This window comes from Jaculus jaculus, chromosome 8 (genome assembly GCF_020740685.1).
Source record: "Jaculus jaculus isolate mJacJac1 chromosome 8, mJacJac1.mat.Y.cur, whole genome shotgun sequence".
Taxonomy (NCBI): Eukaryota; Metazoa; Chordata; class Mammalia; order Rodentia; family Dipodidae; genus Jaculus; species Jaculus jaculus.
Genome location: NC_059109.1, coordinates 64,641,665 through 64,651,366, shown reverse-complemented (window position 1 = coordinate 64,651,366; position 9,702 = coordinate 64,641,665).

Sequence of the window (9,702 nt, the reverse complement as noted above, 5' to 3'; positions counted from 1 at the left end):
CACCATCATACCCAGAAGTCACAAGGATCTATTTTCATCCTTCTACATATAGATAGCCAGTTTTCTCAGCACCACTTATTGGAGAGGCTGTCTTTTCTCCAATGAATATTTGTAGAATTTTTGTAAAAACTGAGATGGCTATAGCTGCCTGGATTAACAGTTGGGTCCTTTATTCTGTTCCACTGGTCTATGTGCCTATTTTTGTGCCAGTACCATGCTGTTTTTGTTACTATTGCTTTGTAATATAGCTTAAAATCAGGTATGCTGATACAACCAGCCTTATTTTTGTTGCTCAAAATTTTTTGGCTATTTGAGGTTTCTTGTGCTTCCAAATGAATTTTAGGATTATTTTTCTATTTCTGTGAAGAATGCCGTTAGAATTTTAATGGGAATTGCATTAAATGTGTAGATTGCTTTTGGTAAGATTGACATTTTCACAGTAGTGATTCTTCCAATCCAAGAACATGGGATGTCTTTCCATTTCCTAGTGTCTTCTGCAATTTCTTGCTTGAGTGTTTCAAAGTTCTCATTGTGGAGATCCTTCACTTCCGTGGTTGGGTTTATTCCAAGGTACTTTATATTTTTTTTTTTCCTGGGGCAATTGTGAATGGCAGAGATTTCCTGATTTCATCCTCCACGTGTTTGTTGTTAGTATGTAGAAAAGCTACTGATTTAGGTGTGCTTATTTTGTATCCTGCTACATTGCTAAAAGTCTTTATCAGCTCTAACAATTTGCTGGTAGAGTCTTTAGGGTCCTTTATATATAGTATCATATCCCCAGCAAATAATGATAATGTGATCTTGTCCTTTCCAATTTGTATCCCTTTTATGAATGTCTCTTGGCTTATTGCTATAGGTAAAACTTCCAGTACTATATTAAATAAAAGTGGGAAAGTGGACATGCTTGTCTTGTTCCTGATTTTAGTGGAAAAGTTTTAAGTTTTTCCACATTTAGTATTATATTGGCTGTAGGTTTGTCATAAATAGCCTTTATTATGTTGAGATATGTTCCTTATATTAACAGCTTCTATAGGACTTTTATCATGAAGGGATATTGGGTTTTATATATATATATATACACACACACATAATTGATAATTTCTATACTTACAAACAACAAACCATGCTATTTCTCTCCCCTCCCCTCCTCCACTTTCTCCTTTATAACTCTGCTCTCTATCATATCCCCTCCCTCTCTCCATTAGTCTCTCTTTTAATTTGATGTCATTATCTTTTTCTCCTATTATGAAGGCCTCGTGTGGGTATTGCTAGGCACTGTGAGGTCTTGGATATGGAGGCCAAATCCTGTCTGGACAGTTGTATGTAAGGAGTGGTACCCTTCCTTTGGCTCTTACATTATTTCTGCCACCTCTTCCACAATGGACCTTGAGCCTTGGTGGGTGTGAGATGTTTCGGTGCTGGACACTCCTCCATCCCTTCTTCTCAGCACTATGTTGCCTTTTGGGTCATTCCAGTGGTCATTGCCATCTGAAAAAAGAGGCTTCTCTAACCAAAAGTGAGATTAGCATTAATATATGAGTATGAACATTAAGTGTAGTGCTTTCAGGCAATTTGGTGAGAGTAATATATGCATTTATCCAGACAAGAGCAGGCTTTATACCCCTAAGGCTCATGACCACCCCTGCCATCAGCTTTTGATTAGGTTTTCAGTACCAGGCACATATTCCCTCCCATAGAGTGGGCCTTCAGTCCAATTATAGAGTAGTTGGTTTCCCCTAGGGCAGACATGCCACTATTGCACTCATTCAGTCATTTGGCCTGTCTGGCCAAACTTGAGGTTTTGAGTTTCCACTGATTTTACTGCTGATGACTTCTGTCTCCCATAGGGCTGCATACAGTGCAGCATTTTCCAGCTTTCAGTTGGCTGGGCTACAGGGAGAAGGTTTTCTGCTCAGCACCAACTTGATTTCTCAGTGACTTTGCCTCTGAGGCATGTGAAGTCTTCGGCAATAGGGTCTTACCATCTCTTTCTCATGGGGACCCAAGGGCTTTAGCAATATCCTGTAATGTTTTGAAGACAACAGGGACCTCCCTGGATAAGGACTCCCTGGAAGGTATCCCATTTAAGGCACTGAAAATTTTCTAGTAACAATCTATGGCTTCTGGATGTGCCATTATTTTAAAAAGTAGATTTTCATATGTCTTATTCAGAATATCTTGAATTTTGATTGACCTTCCCTCCTGCCTTCTTTTATACAATCTCTTCCCCTGATCTTGCTTGGGCCTTTCTCCTCCCTTTAATCTATTCTTCTACTTACATATATGCAATACTGTCCTCTTAAGACCTTCCCTCTCCTCCCTCCCCTATAGCCTTTTTCTAGCTTATGGGCCTCTGCTACTGATTTTTGGTTCCAGATCATACACAGGTCTATACATTTGTAGCTAGGATCCACATATAAGAGAGAACATGTGAAATTTGGCTTTCTGGGCCTGGGTTACCTCACTTAATATAGTCCTTTACAGATCCATCCATTTCCCTGCAAATTTCATAATTTCATTTTTCTATATCACTGAATAGCTGAATAGAACACCATTGTGTAGATGTACCATATCTTTATTATCCATTCATCTGTGGAGGGACATCTAGTCTAGTTGCATTTTCTAGCTATTGTGAATAGAGCAGCAATAAACATGGTTGTGCAAGTATCTCTAAGGTAGTGAGAAGAGTCATTATGATATATGCCTAGGAGTGCTATAGCTGGATCATATGGCAGATCTATTTTTAGCTGTCTCAAGAACCTCCACACTGATTTTCACAATGGCTGTACCAGACTACATTCCCACCAATAGTGCACAAGGGTTCCCCTTTTACCACATCCTTGCCAACATTTATTGTCATTTGTTTTCTTTATGGTAGCCATTCTGATGAGAGAGAGATGAAATCTCAAGATAGTTTTAATTTGCATTTCCCTGATAGCTAAGGAAGAATTTTTTTTAGATGTTTATATGCCATCTGTATTTCTTCTGATGAGAACTCTCTATTTAGGTCCATTGCCCATTTTTTGATTATGTTGTTTGATTTCTTTTTGTTCTGCTTTTTGAGTTCTTTGTATATTCTGTGTATTAATCCTCTGTCAGATGTGTAGCTGGCAAAGATTTTCTTTGATTCTGTAGGTTGTCTCTTTGCTCCATTCACAGTGTCCTTTGCTGTACAAAAGCATTGTAATTTCATGAGATCTCAGTGGTTGATGAATAGTTTTATTTTCTGATCAACTGGGGTCATATTCATAAAGTCATTTTATATGCCAATATGTTGAAGGGTTTCCCCTACCTTTTCCTCTAGAAATTTCAGAGTTTCAGGTCTGATATTAAGGTCCATGATCCACTTGGATTTGATTCTTGTGCAGGGAGAAAGACAAGGATCTATTTTCATCTTTCTACATATAGATATCCAGTTTTCCCAGCACCACTTGTTGAAGAGGCTGTCTTTTCTCCAATGAATATTTTTGACATTTTCGTCAAAAATCAGATGGCTGTAGCTGCCTGGATTAACATCTGGGTCCTCTATTCTCTTCCATTGATCTACATGTCTGTCTTTGTGCCAATACCATGCTGTTTTTGTTACTATGGCTTTGTAACATAGCTTAAAATCAGGTATGGTGATACCACCCACCTTATTTTTGTTGCACAAAATCATTTTGGCTACTTGAGGTTTTTTTATGCTTCCAAATGAAATTTAGGATTTTTTTCTATACCTGTGAAGAATTTCATTGGAATTTTTTTTTTTTTTTTTTTTTTTTTTGGTTTCTTGAGGTAGGGTCTCACTTTAGCCCAGGCTGACCTGGAATTCACCATGTAGTCTCAGGGTGGCCTCGAACTCACGGTGATCCTCCTACCTCTGCCTCCCAAGTGCTGGGATTAAAGGCATGCGCCACCACGCCCAGCTTCATTGGAATTTTAATGGGGATTCCATTAAATGTGTAGATTGCTTTTTATAAGATTGACATATTCACAATATTGATTCTTCCAATCCAAGAACATGGGATATCTTCCATTTCCTTGTGTCTTCTGCAATTTCTCACTTAAGTGTTTCAAAGTTCTCATTGTAGAGCTCCTTCACTTCCTTAGTTAAGTTTATTCCAAGGTACTATTTTTTTGTTTTTGAGATAATTGTGAATGAGAGAGATACCCTGATTTCCTTCTCAGCATGTTTGTTGTTAGTATATAGGAAAGCTACTGATTTATGTGTATTTATTTTGTATCCTGCTATGTTGCTAAAAGTGTTTAGCAGCTCTAACAGTTTGCTGGTAGAGTTTTTAGGGTCTTTAATGTATAGAATCATATCATCTGCAAATAGTGATAATTTGTTCTCTTCCTTTCCAATTTGTATCCCTTTTATGAGTGTCTCTTGCCTTATTGCTATTGCTAAGACTTCCAGTGCTATATTAAATAAAAGTGGTGACAGTGGACACCCTTGTTTTGTTTCCGAATTTAGTGGAAAAGCTTCAAGTTTTTCCACCATTTAGTATTATGTTGGCTGTAGGTTTGTCATAAATAGCTTTTATTATGTTGAGATATTTTCCTTCTAGTCCCAGTTTCTGTAATACTTTTACCATGAAAGGATATTGGATATTGTTGAATACCTTTTCTGCATCTATTGAGATGATCATGTGATTTTTGTCCTTCAGTCTATTTATCGATTTGTGTATGCTGAACCATCCCTGCATCTCTGGGCTAAAGCCTACTTGGTTGGGATGAAGAATATTTCTGATGTGTTCTTGAACGATGTCATTATGATTTTCTGAATTTCTTTGGTATCTGTTGTAATGGTGCTTTTCATCTCTAATTTTATTATTTTTTGTCTCTTCTCTCTTCTGGTCAGATTTGCTAAAGGTTCATCAATCTTGTTTATCCTTTCAAAGTACCCACTCTGTGTTTCATTGATTCTTTGAATTTTTTTTTTGGGGGGGGTGGCTTATATTTCATTAATTTCTGCCATAATTTTTGTTATTTCTTCCTGTCTATTGATTTTTGGCTTGCCTTGTTCATCTTTTTCCAAGGCCTTAAGGTAACACATTGAAGTGTTTACTTGTAAACTCTCTAAGTTCTTAATATAGACACTTAGAGCTATAAATTTCCCTCTTAGTACTGCCTTCATTGTGCCCCAAAGCTTTTGGTATGTTATATTCTCATCACCATTTGATCCTATTACTTTTTTAATTTCCTTTTTGATTTCTTCAATGACCCATTCATCATTCAATAGTGTACTGTTTAGTCTCCATGAATTTGTGTATGCTGTGTAATTTTTCTTGTTGCTGATTTGTAGTTTAATCCCATTGTTGTCAGAGAGAGTAAAAGTGATTGTTTCAATTTTCCTGTATTTATAAATATTTGTTTTGTATCCTAATATATGATCTGTTTTGGAGAATGTTCCATGTGCTGCTGTGAAAAATGTATATCCTGTAGCGTTTGGATGGAATGGTCTGTAGATATCTGTTAGATTCATTTGTTCCCTGATATCATTTAATCAGATGTCTCTCTGTTTATTTTTTGCCAGGGTGGCCTGTCAATTGATGAGAGTGGGGTATTGAAGTCACCCATTACATTTATGTTGGGTGTTATCTGTGACCTTAAGTCTAAAAAGTGTTTGATGAAATTAGGAGCTCCTGTGTTAGGTGCACATACATTGAGGGTTGTAATATCCTCCTGTTGGAGTGTTCCTTTAATTAGTGTCCTTCTTTATCTTTCCTCACTAATGTTTGTTTGAAGTCTATCCTGTCAGATATAAGGACAGCAACTCCTACTTGATGCCTAGGCCCATTTGTCTGAAATAACATTTTCCAAAGTCACCCTAAGACAGTGTCTATCTTTTATTGAGAGATGAGTTCCTGGATGCAACAAATAGCAGAATCCTGAAAATCTGTATCTTTTGGTTGGGGCATTGAGACCATTGATATTAAGAGTTATTATTGAAAGGTATGTGTTTATTTTTACCATTCTTCTTGTTTTGTAGTACTTCCTGTTTTCCCTTTACTCTCTTGTTTTAAGTGTTATTTAAGTATGGTTTATCTTTTCTGTTTCCTCATGTGTGTGCTTTGCTCTCTCTTCAGCATGAAGGATTCCTTCAAGTATTTTCTGTAGAGCTGGCTTAGTTGTCATTAATTCCTTTAGCCTGTTTTTGTTGTGAAACATCCTTATTTCTCCTTCAATTTGGATAGATAGTTTTGTGGGATAAAATAATCTTGGTTGACAGTTGTTATCTTTCAGAACTTGGAATATATCATTCCAAGTACTTCTGGCTTTTAAAGTTTGTGTAGAGTAATCTGGTGTGATCTTGATTGTCTTACCTTTATAGGTGACTTGCTTTTTCTCTTAACTGCTTTCAATATATTTTCTTTGGTTTGTGTGTTTAGTAGTTTAAGTATATCATGGTGAGGAGAGCTTCATTACAGGTTTTATCTGTTCTAAAAGCTTCCTGTATTTAAAATGACATTTCTTTGTCAGTCTGGGGAAAGTTTTCTTCTGATTTTGTTAAAAATGCCTGCTATGCCTCTGGCTTGAAATTCTTCTCCTATACCCTGAATTCCTTTATTATTTTACACACACACACACACACACACACACACACATATAGAGTGCAATGGGCTGATTATCTCCTCAGGTTCTGCATGCATCTGAAAAAGAGAAGCACATTCTCCAATGAGAATGAGGTCATTGAAAGATATATGGATACCCATTACTGTTTTAGAGAGAACTTAATAGGGGTAGGCTCTCTTGTAGCCCACTATTGGTGGGAGCTTGATAATAGAGAGTGGGCTTGTCTTTGGATATGGTTCTGATTTGTTTCCCTGTTCCAGGTTTGGGTTCCATTCCACTGAGCAAATCTGTTAGCCAAATCAAGAGCAGTTGGTAACCCACCATGGCAGTATTCTACTATTGCACGTGTGTGAGTATTACATCAGGTTGATTGCTGCTGAGTAGCTTAGACCATGAGTTGCTAAGACAGGTGTTGGTCATTTTCCCCCAGTCACTCATGTAACACCTTTTGGCACTAGACAAGCTAACTGTCTGGGGATTAACTCTTCTAGTTTCCAGCCAGGTTGCTCCCAGTTCTGTGCCAACAGCATATTCTGTCTTCAGCCGTAGGGTCTTTACATTAACCTTTGGTAATGGGTAAGAGGCAATGTCTCTGTGCATAATGACCCAATGTGTGGCTCTAACATTCTTTCCATACCCTCTTCTGCAAATTTCCCTGAGCCATGTTGGGTTCATTTTAGGTCTGCTTCAGTGATGAGGTCTTGGGAACCTCTGTGTCTCTGGATATCTGATTTGGTAGGAGTTTACTGTTGTCTGTGTCTATCTCCTTCACCCTTGTGCTGATACCAGGTTCACTGAGAAAGCAGCTCTTGCTCATTACCCCACTAACTCTATGGCTTCAGCTGGTGCCCTGGTGGGGTGTGATGGCTGATTCTCTCCTCAGGTTCTGTGTGCATCTGAAATATAGAAGGAAATTCTCTAATGAAGAGTAAAGTTAGCAGCAGATAAATGGGATAACCATTGGTATTTTAGAGAGAATTTAATAGGTGTAGGCCCTCTTGTAGCCCACAATTGGTGGGAGCTTAATAATGGAGAGCAGGCTCATTTTTTGGCTATGGTTCTGACTTGTTTCCTAGATCCAGCTATGAGTTCCATTCCATGGAGTAGGTCATTTAGCCAAATTAGGAGCAGTTGGTTTCCTACCATGGCTGTGTGCCACTATTTCATTTGTGTGAGCATCACATCAGGTTGTTTGATGCTGAGTAGCTTAGACCATGTGTTGCTTGGACAGATGTTGGCCATTTTCCCCAAGTTGCTCATGTATCACCTTCTGGCATTAGACGAGCTAACTGTCTGGGGACTGACTCTCTTTCAGATTCCAGGTCACTCCATGATCTGTACCAACAGCATATGGTGTCTTCAGAAGTAACCTTTGGTGGGTCATGAAGTACTCTGACAGAAATCTGTCTTCTTTTGGGAAACCTTATAGGTTTCTCTGATCAACAGCTGATTGGGGATGTTAGCCACATGCTGGTACTGGAAGTTACAGTTACTTGGCCAGTCCCAAGGAAAAGAAGGAAGAAAAAGATAGGCAATATAAAAGATAAAGAAGAGAGAGAAGGGGGAGAGAGAAACAGAAGATTAAGGTTAGTCTTTATCATACCCTCTCCAGGGCCATGTGATTCAGGTCTTCCCTCTAAAGACCTGATGAAGGTTCAACCATTTAGTCTGTATTTTAGATACAGAATTTTATGTTACCATTGCCACTTGGGTCCAGTTTCACCCCCCCCCCTTACCCTCCCCTCCCTTCTCACCCTCCCTATTGTCCAGTCCTTGAGACGCTTATTAGGTATGTCAGCATCTCGGGTAGATTCAGGTTAGGAGCTGCAGATGAGTTAGACTATGGGATGATTACCATTCTGTAATTGGGTAAGTTCACTGAAAATGATCTGTTACAGGTTTGATCATTTTTATTCAAATTTAATTGTATCATTTTTCCTTACTGTTGTGTAGAATTCCATCATGTAGATATACCACATTTTGGTTATCCATTTGTCTAATGAAGAACATCTGGGTTGATTCCAGCTCTTAGCTATTATGATTGAGCAGATATAAACACGGTTGAGTGCTAGTATTTCTGTCTGGTTTTTCTTCAGTATTTCTATTTCCTTACTCATGTCTTGTAATGACTTCTTTATTTCATTAAGCTGGTTTCCTGCGTTCTCTCAGAATTCCTTCAAGAGCTTGTTTTCTTTAATTTCTTTGTTTTATTCCTTGATTCCTTTGATTTCTTTGAGTATAGATAAGATTGTTGTTTTATTTTAAATCTTTGTCAGGCATTTCATCTAAAACAGTCTCATTGGAGGCCATTTCTGATGGATTTATAATTTTGGGTGGGATTGTATTGTCTTGATTCTTTGTGTTTTTGTATTATAATGTAGCTATTTTTGCTTTCTGATTTTATTTGACGGCTGTGTTTTCTAATTATTTGTGGTACTCTGAGACTTGGAAATCCAGTTTTATGTACCTTCTGAGTGGTAGTTTAAAGTGCCAGGTGTAACTCTAGTACTCCAATCCAACCACGGAAGTAATTTGAGTTTGCCTGCTATTCAAGTAGTCTAGTGGGCTGGGTGGAGCAATTACTGGCAAAATTCTAAAATTCAACTGAGCAGTATATACATTCAAATAAAAACCAGCACAGAGCTGGGCATGGTGGCACACACCTTTAATCCCAGTACTTAGGGGGCAGAGATAGGAGGATCACTGTGAGTTCGAGGCCACCCTGAGACTACATACTGAATGCCAGGTCAGCCTGAGCTAGAGTGAGACCCTACCTCAAAAAGCAAAAACAAACAAAAAAAGCATGCAAATGTGGGGACTGAAACAAACAGATAACCTTATAAAGCCAAAATCCCTAAAAGTGTGTGTTGCTCTATACCCTATCTACTGGGAGGTTGAGATTTCTGTTCTAAAATATGTTCCAGTTCAGGGCTGGAGAGATGGCTTAGTGGTTAAGCGCTTGCCTGTGAAGCCTAAGGACCCCAGTTCGAGGCTCAATTCCCCAGGTCCCACATTAGCCAGATGCACAAGGGGGCACACGCGTCTGGAGTTCGCTTGCAGTGGCCGGAAGCCCTGGCGCACCCTTTCTCTCTCTCTCTCCCTCTATCTGTCTTTCGCTCTGTGTCTGTCACTCTCAAATAAATA